This window comes from Diceros bicornis, chromosome X (genome assembly GCF_020826845.1).
Source record: "Diceros bicornis minor isolate mBicDic1 chromosome X, mDicBic1.mat.cur, whole genome shotgun sequence".
Taxonomy (NCBI): domain Eukaryota; kingdom Metazoa; phylum Chordata; class Mammalia; order Perissodactyla; family Rhinocerotidae; genus Diceros; species Diceros bicornis.
This window is the reverse complement of record NC_080781.1, coordinates 27,289,750-27,305,369: the sequence shown is the minus strand read 5'-3', so window position 1 is coordinate 27,305,369 and position 15,620 is coordinate 27,289,750. Positions and strand designations below refer to the sequence as shown.

The 15,620-nt window shown below is 34.7% G+C and overlaps 1 protein-coding gene across 3 annotated transcripts in view; it reads left to right on the top strand.

Annotated features, from left to right (window-relative positions):
* Positions 1 to 326: 326 nt before the first annotated feature.
* The window catches only part of DMD (dystrophin), a 743,617-nt gene continuing 728,323 nt past the window's right edge, over positions 327 to 15,620 (top strand). For all 3 annotated transcript variants that reach the window (XM_058535613.1, XM_058535611.1, XM_058535612.1), the window contains exons 1-2: positions 327 to 474; positions 2,884 to 3,033. The gene's annotated coding sequence lies outside the window, so the exon portion shown is untranslated. The remainder of the gene's footprint in view (positions 475 to 2,883; positions 3,034 to 15,620) is intronic.

Genomic DNA, 15,620 nt, shown 5'->3' with positions numbered 1-15,620 from the left:
ACAGCCCCTCATAACTAAGAAGTATCCAACCCTAAATGTCAGTAGTGCTGAGGTTGAGAAACACTGCTCTAGTTTAATATCATAACGTTGTTGGAATTTTAAAATTAGAATTTTTGACTGATTTTAATCTCATATTTTATAGATTTTTGAGATATTGATATTGCTTTTTCAAAGTGAATAAATTTTTTCAAAAAATTGTATATTGTTACCATCTTTTAAATAGCTTCTTTTCTTGAAAGTGTGTGCCATGTTTTGTTTTCAGTTTTCTTAAAAAAAATAGTTTGAGAGATATGTTGTTTATAACAATTTTATTCTTTTTTCTTCAGGCTACAAGAACAAAAGAATATCTTGTCAGAATTTCAAAGAGATTTAAATGAATTTGTTTTATGGTTGGAAGAAGTGGATAACATTAGTAGTATTCCACTTGAACCTGGAAACGAGCAGCAGCTAAAAGAAAAACTTGATCAAGTCAAGGTAATTTTATTTTCTAAAATCCCCCCAGGGCCTACTTGTATAAAGAGTATATGAATCTATTTTTTAATGTATTTAATCATTGATTTCCTGTCCATTAGGTTATTGATAGTTCCTCACTAGTTTTTCTCACAACTTTATTTTGTCTTAACCCAGTGTTTCCCAATGAGTATATATATTTTTTAAAGTGTGGTTGTGTGTAAAATACATGGCAGGTTTTTTGGTTTGTTTGTTTGTTTGGTGAGGAAGATTTGCCCTGATCTAATATCCATTGCCAAGTCTCCTCTCTTTTTCTTTTCTTGTGGGCCGCCGCCACAGCATGGCCGCTAACAGACGAGTGGTATAGGTCCACGCCCAGGAACCAAACCAGAGCCTCCAAAGTGGAGTGCACCAAACTCAACCACTAGGCCACTGGGGCTGGCCCTGCATGGCAGTATTTTTAAAACTAATTTGAAATTAATTTTAGACGTATTAGAGAATTCCACAACTCCAAGTTATTTTTAAAAACTGAGGAGAATCTTTAGAGAAATGAATCTCATTTCTTAGGGAAGATCTTAATTGCTAAATCAGTTCCACAGCTTCAGCCTCTAATTAAAAGCATTCAAGTTGCCTGAAGCAATGTTTTGTTTTGGTTTGTTTTGTCTGGGTGTGGGGGGGTCATGGTGTTGGTTTACATTCTATACTGGTTGAATAGACATCCAGCTTATTCAAGTGGCTTGTCATGCCTTCCTACTGTGATATCTGCTTATTACTGATGACCTCACCTGGCTGACTGACATGCTCTGATTGTGCGGTCGGATTAACTTTCATGGTTTTAGTTTTAGGAAAGAAATTCTTTTGGATCTGTTTTACTTTAGTCCTTGAAGGAAAGGTCAAAGGGAAAAAGAAATTAACATTTAATCATCCCCTATTATGTGCTAAAGATTAGATGTATTTACATCTGCTATTTTATTAAATTTTCATATCAATCAATTTTCAAAATGGTTGCTATTATCCTCATTTTACAAGGTCACATAATCAAAGGGAAACAGAATTGCTTGCTCCTTTATCAATGATTCAGTTGGTTTGCACATGCAAATTCGACTCCAGTGTCAACTACTTATTTCTATGAAACAAGAAATTTGTGCCTGAAGAGAGGATAAGGTATAAAAATAAAAATGTTGCTTAATTCAGTAAACAAATATTAAGCACATAGTATATGTCAGATATTGTGTTAGGTATTTGAGATTCAAAACATAAAAAGTTTATATCCATATTCATTATGTCATGGAAAAATGAACTCACTCTGCTCTTGAAAATTCATCTTTCTTAAATGTATTGAGTGTCATATATAGCAATATAATTGATAACTCATTTAAGAGACATGTTTAGCGGCATTCACTTATTAATAAATATGCATTGATTTTCTTTTCCTCCTAGATATTCTAGATCAACACTGTCCAATAGAACTTTCTATGATGGTGGAAATGTTCTACATTGTTTATTTCAGTAGCCACTAGCTGTATGTGCCTTTTGTACTTGAAAGGTAGCTACTGTGACTGAGTTTTTTAATTGTATTGTATTTTAATTAATTTACATTTAAATAGCCTCATGTAACTAGTGGTACTGTATTGGACACTGCAGCTCTAGATGACACAAATAAATAAAAGACAGCTATTAAAACCGTGGTGGCTTTGTAGGTCTTGGGAAAAGACGTTTATAATGTGATGCTGAATGAGTAGAGAAATTAAAGGACGTGAAGAAGTCAAAAATAAGGGTTCTTGAATGAAACTGCCCAAATTTAAATTACAACTCTGTTGCTACTTTTGTGTCCTTGGACCTGGTAATTAGCCTCTCTGTTCATATTTAACCTCTCTCAGTTTCCTTCTATATAAGATGAAGATAATAGGATCTACTTCATAGAATTCTTATATAAAAATTAACTGAAATAATATACGTGAAGAGCTTAGCACAGTCCCTGGTACCTGGTATGTTCTCAGTGTTAGTCATCTCTTAATATGGTAATGCAGTTTCTTACTCAGTGGTAGGTTATAGCATGGAGGCTTAATACCTGAGAGGATGGATGATGAATTTATCCAGATTGTTCTATTTCCGATCGAGATGTGTTTTCAGGCTCTTAAATCTGTTTGAGCTGTTGCTTTAGAGCTCATCATACCATGTAACATTTTTCTCTTGGGAAAACATCTCTGAGATGAGATATTCTGGTCCTTTCTAGGATAGGCTTATCTACTTGGGAGTGGGTGTTTCAGTCCATCAGCTCCGCGCTCTGTAGAAAACTGTTGGTATTTGAGACACCAGTGGGCCTTTGGTCAAGTTGCTTCGTTTTGATAGACTAATCAATAAAGGCAAAGACGAGGCAGTTGGAACTGTGCTGTAATTCATTTTAAACGTTGTTGCATTTGTCTGTTTCAGTTACTGGCAGAAGAGTTGCCCCTGCGCCAGGGAATTCTAAAACAATTAAATGAAACTGGAGGAACAGTGCTTGTGAGTGCTCCCATAAGCCCAGAAGAGCAAGATAAACTTGAAAATAAGCTCAAGCAGACAAATCTTCAGTGGATCAAGGTTAGACATTAACCACCTCCCCTGTTGCATGTTACATGTTGCAAATATTTGTACTTGTGTTTTTTCATGGGTGCTTACGTGGTGGGGGTGGGGGTGGAGGGCTGGTATGTAGATTGTTGTTTTTTTTGTTTGTTTAACCTGACCATTTGATTTGGCTGTGTGATTTGTTGTGGAAAGAATGGTGACAGTGGATGACGGTACATGAATGCCAAAGAATACACCACTATTATTTTGCATGAATCATTCTAAAGAATTAGGCTGGAAAAGGGATGAGGTAGTTAATTTAGTGGTCAGGTGTATATTGACAGTTTTTAAGCAAGATGGAGATAAATCCAGTTCAACAAGTACCATAAATCAAAGTTACTTAGCCTTAACCTATTGTATAGACTGAATCAACAATTAATGCATGCTAGCCTTCTCCAAAAGGTGTTTTATTTATTTATTTATTTATTTATTTATTTATTTATTTATTTTATTAATTACTTTTACTTAGTTACTTAACTTGTGAGTCTTCATCTTTCTACCTTGGATACTTTTTAAATCTAATATTTAAAAATGTTTATTAAATTAATGCATTCTTACTCTTTAAAATTAAGTGGTGCATATGAATTTATAATGAAAACCAACATCAAATGATCCTTCACTATTTATCAAAAGATAATCCTTATCATACTGTACTGCTGTGACAACTTTGTCATAAATCAAGTGAGCGTTTAGGTATGAATCTGCTTCTGTATTCTCTATTCTCTTCCATTTGATTATGTCTACCCTTCAACTAGTACCACACTGGCTTAATAACAATCATTTTTAACAGATTTATCAAGATATAATTCATATACTATATACTTCACCCATTTTAAAGTGTGCAATTCGATAGTTTTGGTATATTTATTTTTTTAATTGAGGTAAAATATATATATAACATAAAATTTGTCACTTTAACTATTTTAAGTGTATAATTCAGTGTTATTTATTACATTCACAATGTGTAACCTTCACCATCATCTACTTCCAAAACTTTTTCATCACCCCAAACAAAAATTCTGTAGCTATTAAGCAATAACTCCCCATCCCCCTACTTTCCAACCTCCCCCCAACACGAAGTAACTTCTAATCTACTTTCTGTCTCTATGAATTTACCTATTCTAGATATTTCATATAAGTGGACTCATACTATATTTGTCCCTTTTTGTCTAGATTATTTCACTTAGCATAATGTTTTTAAAGTTCTTCTATGTTGTAGCAGGTATCAGAACTTCATTCCTTTTTATGACTGAATAATATTCCATTGTATGTATATATACAATTGTTTTATTAAAAAATTGGGATCTGATAGTGTAAACCCTCCAACTGTGTTCTTCTTAGTCCAGATTGCCTTTGTTATTGTTGATTGTTTGGTGTACCAAATAAATTTGAGAACCAACTTGTCAATTTTTACTAAAGCCTGCCAGGAATTGTGTTGAATTTGTAGATCACTTAACATCTTTACAATATTGAGTCATCTAATCTGTAAAAAATGATACATCCCTCCATTTATTTAGATATTCTTTCATGCCTTTTTAGTAATATTTTGCAGTTTTCAGTCCAGAATACCTGCACATATTTCATTAGATTTAATCCCAGATATTTGACATTTTAATCCTATTATAATTTTTTCTATTTGTTGCTGGTATATAAAAATATCATAAATTTTTGTATATTAAACACATATACAGTGTCCTTGCTGAATTTACTTATTAATATTAATAGTTTGTAGAATATTTTGGATTTTTTAATGTGCACAATTGTGTCATCAAATAGAGGTAGTTTCGCTCTTTTCAATCCTTAGGATTTTAATTTTTTTTTTTTTTTTGCATAGACTAGGACCTCCAAAACAACGTTTAATAGAAGTAGTGATAATGGGAAGCATTGACTCATTCCCTGTCTCAGGTGTAAATCCTTCAGTAATTTATCATTAAATATGATATTTGTTGTAGGACTTTTTGTAGGTCCTCTTAATCAGATTAAGGAATTTCTTCATATTCCCAGTTTATCAAGTTTTTTATTATGAATAGGTATTAACCATATTCAAATGCCTTCTCTGCATTTATTAAAATGATTAAATGATTTTTCTCCTTTGTGTGAATGTGGTAAAATTACAGCCTTTGGTTTTGGAATGTGAAACTACTCTGGGATACCTGAATAAATCCTATTAGTCTTGATGTCTTGTACTTTTTATAGATTGCTAGATTCAATGTTCTAATATGTTGGTTAGGATTTGTATATATTTGTTCTGTAAGTTTTTTTGTAGTATCCTTCTCAAGTATTGATAGCAATGTTAGACGAGTCCTATAAAACAAGTTGAGAGGTGCTATCTCTTTCTTTTTTCTGGAAGAAATTGTTGAAGATTGGTATTATTTCTTCCTAAGTTGTTTCAAAGAATTCAATTGTAAAGCCATCTGGGCATGGAGTTATTTTTTTTGTGGGAAAGTTTTTGATAATTGGTTCAATGTCTTTAATAGATATAGGGATAATTAGAGTTTTCATTTCTTTGTGTGTCAGCTTTTGTAAGTTGTGTCTTTCAAGGAATTCGTTTCCTTGTCGTTTTCTCTTTTGGGGCTGTAGACTTTTTTTATACAGCTAGTGATCCTTTATATACTTTATGTAAGAATGAAAAAACAGAAAGAATGTGAGCTCTAAGTGCCTGGGTGGGTCTTGTTGACAGGGATATTGTACTCTATGTGCTAAAGCAGAGAGCTGATTCTTTTGCTGAAAGATACCTTCAAATTCTATAATGCAGTGGGCTTTATTCTGAGGTACCCGCACCAACTGCTGAGATTCTTTCCAGATACCAAGTTCAATCTCTTTAGATAAGAACCACGCACTTTTTGTTTTGATTTGTGTTTATTTTTGCTTGTAGGTAAGTGCTAAGGGAAGACCATTCATTGTGTAATAGTTTTGAACTAGGGGCAAATTTCCATCTACGAACTTTCAGTACCCCAATTTTAACCCACATCTTAGCCCCAACCATCATGGCTTCTTTCAACCATATACTCTCCAAGTTCTGCCAAGGTCAGATCCCCCTGTACCTAAGGCTACTTCTCCCTTACTTTATATGTCCCCATATATACTTTCCTCATACATGATTTTCACCTTCCAGGGATGTTTTGAAACCTTTCATCCACTTTTGACCATAGTTCTACTACCTTGTTGAGCATATTTAATGCCTGTTAATTTTGTTCTATCCAAAATACAAAGCAAATTGTAATCCTTTAAACAGGGAGCAAATCCATGCCAAGAAGATACTGCAGAACTATAATTTTCGTGTAATGTAAAATAGCTTCTTTCAAAAATGGCACAATTGCCTCTAAAAAATTGCTTGTTATTCCTAAGCACCCAACTAAATTGAGAGGTATGAAGAAGTTAGTTATACTGAGAAAAGTTGCTGTACGTAGATGATTTGAAAAGAAAATAACAGAGACTTCATTTTGAATTGTGTCTGGTTATTTATTATATTTTTAAATTGGTGATGCTGAAGTTCTCGTAACAGATCATTTACATGACTAATAAAATATTTATGAACTGAAATAAGTACCAATTTTGTGATATTAAAATCAAAATGTGTCTTTAGGTCTCTATAATTCAAACAAGTAGGTATTTGAAAAAAATCCCCTTTTACTTTTATATATCAGCACTTTCTTTCAGTTATGTGAATAATCAGAGTAAAACATTTTAAGGTGAATTTTTTTCCTCCTGAAACTGTAGTTTCTTCCTTGAACGATTTCAAAATAGCCATGTAAATATATAGACACTGGCATATGGAGGGAATGTGTTTTCCTAGTAATTAAATTTTGTAGCCACATAACAATACAAATAAAATCATTCCTCATAGGAAGAGAACAAGGAGGAGAGATGCCCCAAATATTCCACAACATCTCAATACATCTTGATATCACAAAAAGGAACACAAAAATTATAATTGTAGGAAATCTGAGAGAACTATCTAAAACACATAATAGCAGCTTTGTGAATAGTGAAACATGAGTCAAGGTTTTATCTGTTCTGCAACAGAATAAAAAGCCAAATTTTTTATGATAGAAAATTAAAACTATGGACACCATATCGTGTAGACTTATATTACTATATCATCCGTAATGTCTGTGTCCCATCCCCAAATTATAATTTTAATGCTATGCCTTTGCCACCCAATATCATAGAATTTGGAATCATTCATTAGTCATATTAAAAATTATTTAATTGTCTCTTCTCAATCCTTATGCCACCCTATCCCTGTTGGTTTAAATTTAGGAATAGAAGACAAGTGATCAGTGCCAGATTTAGGTCAGTACACAAGTCAGTAGTTTAAAAAAAAATTAAAGAAAGATAGTCGAGATGATTAAGAGATAGTCTTGATAGTCATTAAACCTCAAATTCTCCGTCGTTAGAGAAGAAATAATGAGGGACCCTTCCCACCTGTTCTCCAGCCCTCTCCTCCATCCAAAGTCTAGAGTGGATGGTATAATTGTAACTAGTAGGTCATGATTGCTGGAATACAAATATATCAATTCCTTGACACACAGTGTCTCCAAAAATATCCTACTATCACAATCTCTGGTAGCAGGTACCTTTCTCCACAGCTGACTCTCATACCCTGTATCTTGCATCTTAGTAAATTACCTGGGCACCTTTATGTTCCATTACTGAATAGAGAAAACAGCGATTGGAGGTAATATAGCTATTCCTTTAAGGGAGTGGTGGACCCTATAATGGGTTCACTGCAAAACTGTTAACTTGCCTTGGCCTGGGTAACCTCTCTTTATGGCAGAGATGGAAAATGTTGCCTTAAAGCCAAATACAGGCCTTGGTTTAAATTTATGGCTACTTCCAGGTAAGGATCATAAAGTGGTATCTTCATTTTTGTCTATACATATCTTGACCTTCACAGTCTTGAATAACAATACTCTCAAGGTCCACAAAATGGGACTGTTATTAAAGCTAGCCTCTGTGTGTTTTTCTTTCTCTGTCTCACTCTATGATCTTCATACACATGTCTGACTGTTGTTTTCATCATTTATCACTCTTCATATTTCTTTGTATGTTCTCTGAACTTGTGTGTGTGTGTGTAGGAGATTCTCCTTCCTTTTCTACTTCTCCCCATAACTATCATTCTCTTCCTCTTTCTCTGTTATGTGTGTCTTTGCCTGTGAATTGACATCTTTCTATGTCTACCGTGAATCTCCTTTTCTTTTTTTTTTAGGAAGATCAGCCCTGAGCTAACATCCATGCCAATCCTCCTCTTTTTGCTGAGGAAGACCGGCTCTGAGCTAACATCTATTGCCAATCCTCCTCCTTTTTTTTCCCCAAAGCCCCAGTGGATAGTTGTATGTCATAGTTGCACATCCTTCTAGTTGCTGTATGTGGGACGCGGCCTCAGCATGGCCGGAGAAGCGGTGCGTCAGTGCGCTCCCGGGATCCAAACCCGGGCCGCCAGTAGCGGAGTGCGCGCACTTAACCACTAAGCCACGGGGCCGGCCCTGAATCTCCTTTTCTATATGCATATATGTCGGTTCTCTTCTGCCCAGATAGCATATGTCTCTCCTACGCTCTCTCTCTCTCTGGCTCTTTACCTTTTAATCTCTCTTTCATCTTCTCCTGTCCTTGCCACTTTATGTCCCCTTTCTTCACTCTTCATTGCTCTTTTTACACATTATGTATAAATATGTTTTCAACTACCCATTATTTAGACCCAAAATATGTTTTATCAGTCTTTATTTTTGAATCATATTGTATGCTTCCTGTACTTAATTGAAAAGGTGGAAAGATGGAACATTCATTTTGTAGACTCAGGATTATTCAGATAGAAGGAGTATAATGAAGCTAAATTACTCACATCTTCTAAATTAGAACACTGAGTCCTAGAAAGGTTATGTGACTTATTTGAGAACACATTGTTCTCTATTTAAATATGAAAGTTATGTGAAAATAAATAGTGTTTTTTAACTTTTTAGTGAAGCTCAAGTGAATTTTCTGTGGGTAATATGCTAGAAACAAAGAAAAAATATGGTTTCCCATTTCATTCCATTGCTCCTTTAAAGGTAAAAACTGGGATTTCTTTTCTTTTAAAGAAACTGTATGAGAGTTTTTGCTTTGCTTTTTGCCCTTTTTGGAAAACTGGATGCTATGTTTTCGAATTATTTTCAAGAACCATCTTTGTTGTGGAGCGTTTGTGATTGTGTAATACAGGAAAACATGTTTATGTTGTTTCATAATTAGTTATATGTCTACTATTTTTGATGTTAAGTAACTTTACAGGTAGTGTATATTACACATTCCTATTAGTCATAATATATTTTCGTTTTGTTGAACAAATTCTGCATCATATTTTGCCATTTATTTGTAAAGAGTAAATTACTATTTTAATTTGTTAATGCCTAGACAGTAGAAAATAGTGCGTATAAAGACTAAAACGTTTTACAAACACAAGTAAGAAATTTTGCTGGAAAGTGAATTTCAGTTAAGTTCATCTTAATAAAAAAAATCTGATCCACTTTACCTAGAAAAAATTAGGTTTAAAAATTTAGTGTATGTAGCAAAGCTTTAATATAGGAATAATTTTTGTAATATTGATAATTGTACAGGGATTGTTTTCAAACTAAATCACAGAATAGGTATTATGAAAGTAAAAATATAGTGAAACTCGTAGGCCAGACCTTCTGCAATATACAAATGACCATATCTAAATTTCCAGAAATCTGGTTCACTTTGTATTAACCTCTAATCATGTAACTTCTAAGTAGCCATCCGAGGAGTAAACATTTTAGATTTGTTCTTTTCGTTTGTGTCAGGTAAATAAATGTTTGGTCTTTTTCCAGATATGTTTACCATGTAATGCCAATTATTATTAGTCACTACTATAAGAGTCAAAAAGAGAAAATTAAATCAGGCTAAAACTTGGCTTTTCCACTCTTTGCTCAAAAATGGACATTTGCTCTTATCGATTAGTTTCCTATCAAAGACCATGATTAACAGGTTGTTCGAGTAGTGACCATTCAATCCTGTCCTTAATGTGAATTATTTTTTTTTAGCTAAAGAAAAGAATCTTTACAAGAAAATGGTGTTTACTTATTTACTATTATGGCGTATACCTGATATTTCTTGGAAATTCATCATCTAGGAAGTTTCCTTTATGTAGTTATTATTTACACCATAATATTTATTTATTCATTAAATCATTCATTCAACAAACATCTAATGAGTGACCACATGCTGTTCTAAGCATATTGTAATTAGTTCCTACCCTTGCCTTATTTAAAGGACATTCATAATTACATAGGGCTTGGCATTATAACTATTCACATCTGTAATTTATGGTTGCTGAATAGTTTGAGTCTGAGAGTTGAGTGGGGAGTAGTAATTAAAAGTTTATAACATCAGCATCCTTGACTTTCCTGCCTATAATTTCACACTGAGCTGGGGATTCTTACTAGGTTGTGTGTCATGAGTACATCTCAGTTTGCTCTGACAGTCCTGGTTTTGCCAGTTATCCCATCATAATTTTTAATAGCTCCCTCTTTCACTCTCATGAATGTCCCACTTTAGAAGATTAAAAAAAAATAGATATAAGGTCACCCCAGTTATGAGAACAAACATCAGGCTCTTCGAGGTGGGCCTGCCCCAGTACTCAATAACTATGATTATCATCACTGCTAACGTTCTTAGCAGCAGCAGCAGCAGCACCTCGACTCTCTTGATGCTTCAGTGAAGTTGAGGAGTTGGGATTGTCCAAGAAACCCGAATGTCATTACCACCATGTTAATCACTCTTTAATGACAATAAGTTTATAATAATAAGTGGTTAACTTTTCAAACTATTGAAATTTCAGGCAATGCCAAGAATGTGGATCAGACATTTTACAAACAAATAAAAAGTAAACAGGAGTTGTGAGGAGGCAATTTATTGTGGTGATTAATAGTGAGGTTTATGGATTATGGCTTCTACCCATTACTAGCTGTACGGTCTTCTACCCACCTTGTCCATGCTTCAGTTATAACATCCTTAAAATTCAGATACTTAAAATACTTTCCAGGTTGTGGTGAAAATTCAATGAGATAGTGCATGGGGAACGCATAACACAGTATCTGACACAGTATAATTGGTCACAAATGTTGGCTTTAATAAAAAATTATGGGTAATGTTAAAACAGAAAAACACAAAGACCAAGCACAAAATTCTTGGTGAGCCACCTTCTTTCTTTTTATTGTGGTAAGAGCACTTAACATGAGATCTACCCTCTTAAACTTTCAAGAGCACAACACATGATTGTTAACTATAGGCACCATGTTGTATAGCAGATCTCCAAAATTTTTCCATCTAAAATAACTGAAACTCTATACCCATTGAACAACTCCCATTTCTCTCTCCCTCTTGCCCCTGGTAACCACCGTTCTACTCCATTTCTATGAGTTTGACTCTTTTAGGTTTTGCATGTAAGTTGAGTCATGCAGTATTTGTCCTTCTGTGACTGGCTTTTTTCACTCAGCATAATGTCCTCCAGGTAGATCCATGTTCTTGTATATGGCAAGATTTCCTTCTTTTTTAAGACTGAATAATATTCGCCATCTCAATCAAACAGTTATAAATATGACTCTTGGAGAGAAAGCTGAAATATGTGTCACCATTATGAATCCAAGAGCTGAAAGAAAAGAGAGTTAGGCCCTAATGGAAGGCACAGAGGATTTTCAGTCAGTGCTGTCCCATTCCACTGATCTCATTATTCTCATTATCTATGACCAGCTAACGTTTCAGATAAAATGTGTTGGAAATTGATGGATTTTTCTCCTCACATTGGCTATGAAGTTCAAGTAGTCCATCATTGTTTTCGAACACCAACATTTTCATGTTTGCAGTATGAGCATAATTTAAGATGACCTTTTTAACCCTGAGCATCTTTGCAATCAATCTACTTACCTGACTTTAACTCAGAAATCCAGACAGAGCATAACTGAATCTCCACATTGCTTCCCTGCCCTCTTCCCCTACCTCCATTCTTATTGTTGGTTTCCCTGTTTTGGTGGAGTGATGACAAACCATTTGTAGAAAGTTTCACTGGAACCAGATAATGTTCTATTAGGAAACCTCAACCTAATACTAGATGATTTGTTCATTTCAATGCAATACTATTTTTAAAAATATGAACAAATAAAAATCCAGTGTGTGTTTTAAAACACTGTACTTGTGCAACAACTCATTTCCATATTAAAATTTTAGTTTTCCACTATATACATACTGGCAATGTGCACTGAGTATGAAAATTTGTCATTTAAATATGCTGTGGACCAGACTTTATTAAAAGGTAAACTAATTTCAGATTAAAAACAGATGTGACTATTCTTGGCAAACTTTCTTCCTTGTTCACAATGAATTTAAATTGTAGAAAAGTATGGTGATCATAAAAAGAAAAAAGAGAAAAATATCATAACTCTGACCTTCAGTGTAACATTTTTGAAGTAAGTCCTTTAATAGTCCAAAGATGTTTGCCCTATAGCAATGAATTTTAGAAAGAAAAAGAAGTGATATCAAAAGAGGTCTTGCTAATATGAAAAGTTGTTCCTTTTGTTTCTGCAGTGCCTTTGCCTTGGAATGACTAGATTATATAGTGTTAACCCTGAGACTAGAGGGGTTGCCTTTGTTTCTAATAATTTAATAATCCTGAAGTAGCATTAGATGGAAGGTTTCATATACCAACTCCTTAAACTGAGATTGAAAAACAAATGAAGATTAAACCTGTATTTAAGAGTACAGATTGTAAATTCTAACCCAGTTTTGTTTATTACATCACATGCAAATCCAGTAAGTAATGCAAAACTAAAATAACAGTGCTGTTTTTACAAAAGGTCAGAATCATACCAAAAATGAACTTTTCTGTCACATCTTTATACTTATACTGCAAGATATGTGAGTTCATTTATGTACCTAAAAGAATTTAATACTAAATCTTGACTACTGCATACATGTCAGCTGACCTCTAGTGCTTCAAACCCTAGAAAAGGGAGCCTGAATGCTACATTGGTTGATGTGTTCCGTTTTTGTCGTAGACCACCTGCCAGGGCTTATAACAGATCTGTAATGGGTTTCTTACCTTTTATTGTGTAGAAAATGGATTGATAGATTAGGCTTGAGGCCAGTGAGCCGTGGAACCCCAGGTTTGTGGGAAAGAGTTTATCACTCTTTGATGTTATTTCTGTCTCGTGTCAGCCGAGAAGGATGAGCTAGATTATCCGAGAGTAAGCTGGATGCCAAAATCAGCCTTCCCCTCATTTATCCACCTTATAGTTCAGGGCAAGGCCACTGTATGGGTTATGAAGGGGCTGATAAGGGCCAAATTTTGTTTGCTGCCTTTTAATGTGCTTCTTATTAATTATATAAGACATCAAAAAGACATTTCATTGTTTGTCACTAGAGAAAATCAATCTGTTTTGCTGTAGAAGTGAAAGTATTTGACCTGAATGGTGCAGTTATAATTTGTGAACAGTTTCAATTATCACTGGGAAAAGTATAGTCCATCTTTGGCATGATTGGCCAAGTGTGGAGGAAAAGAGATGGACCAGGAAATGGGCCAGAAATCAAAGTCATCGCAAGGATATTTCGAGAAAACTCCATTTGTCCTGATAGCTGCAATCTATAGGCAACCTGTGACTGATGATTATACCTTAACCATAGTCCAAAAATAAATTTTTTATGAAGGTGACACATTGTGCCTGTTCATGATGTGGGTGACATCAACAATTTTGAATAGGGCAATAATTCTTAGACTTATTTAGACGTTTATAAAAGAATGAAAATCTGCAACTCAATCACAATTTAAATGACTGCTGTGAAGATTGATTTTATTGCTGCTAGTACTGTTGTTACAAATCCTAAACCAACACAGTTATCTCCTTGATGCTGCATTATTGTTTTGTTTATATCAGTGATGTGTATCTTTCTGCTAGAATCATTGATGATGCTGGTGAAGGGAGAGAGAAAAATTAGTTTTCCGGTGCTGTATAGGTATTCATTCACTGGTGACAAATAAAAGACAGCCCAGGAAACAGGACAATTAATAGAAAAGACACTTTATGGTTAAGATTTTATAGGATTTGAGAGTAGATGAGAACAATTATTAAGTACTAAAATAATTAAGAGAGATGTTGACATTAACATCTTCAATTGTTTATACCGAAACTGGAATGTGATACAATTAAAGAATCACTTCTTTGAGTGAAGAATCAGTTTTCTTAAGATACCCCTTTCCAATTTCTCACTTAGTTCATACGTAGTTCCTTCTGAATGTGACCTCAAATATTGTAATGGTTTGTGTAGTCACTGTCTCTGCTCCATCTTCCCACCCTCCACACCTCATCTCAGTACTGGAAAGATCACTAAATTTGCAGTTAATCACTTAGTCACAATGTAAGTTCACCATTCACTAGCTCATAACTATGGGCCACTTATTTAATCTTTTTTGGCTTCTATTGCCTCATTTTTACAATGGTGATGCATTACGAGGCTTGTTTGCTCATCCCGCAGGGTTCAGTGAGGAATGAAGGACACAATGTACAGTATAATATTTTGTTATGAGGAGTTAAATTGTGGTTACTATTACAAGGTAGATATCATAAAATTCTAATACCGGTGGTAAGGAAGAGGATCTATGTGCCATCATGTAGCGCAGCATTTCTCAAACGTTAATGTACACATGAATCACTTAGGGATTTTGTTAAAACGAGGTTTCTGATTCAGTGGGTCTTGTATAGCATCAGAGCTTCTGCATTCTCAGCTGCCTTCTAGGTGATGCAATGCTCTAGGCCTTGGTTCACACTTTAAGTAGCAAGGATGTAAAGGATGGCTGTCAAGAATCTGTGTGTTAGTTGACCACAAGTCCCGTTCATTGCAATAGTTAGACAGTGTTTTCTGAGATACTGGTGAGGCTTTTTCTAAAACTTTTGTCTCTTGGTATGCGTGAAGCACATCCATCCAACCCCAGAGGATACATAGGCAACTTCGACGGAACATATGAGCACATGAAACTTCTTTATATCTTGGAAACAGAGCCCTTTGGGGCATTCATAAGCCAGGTATGCCCTTCTCATATGCCCTGTGCTTTCAGATCCATTCCAGTTTTTCCCCCTTCTATGTTGTGTATTGCAAGAGGATGACCTCTGCCCACCTTATTGCCCAGGCTTCCTTGCCCACCAGCTTCTGGATAGATTTAGCCAGTGGGGGGCATTGGCAGGAAACTGGAGAGCAGGAGGAGGGGAGAAGTCAAGGTGTTTCTTCCCCTCCTTCACTACTTTAGGCAATGGCTGATACAGTGTATGTAGCCAATAAATACTAGCTGCTATTAAGTCTTCTAATAATGACCTTCTAAAATCCCTTCTTCAATGGTTACCTCCATAAGTTTGCTATGAATTTTTGTACAGGTGTTTTTGCAATGCATTGAGCCTGCCTTCAGTTACACATTCATTCAAAATTAGCATTTTTAAAGATTTAGGACTCTGGCATTATTTAAGAACTCTTAACCTAGCCTTACTCCCATTTCTGGCCTTCCCCTAGATATCAGTTATCTA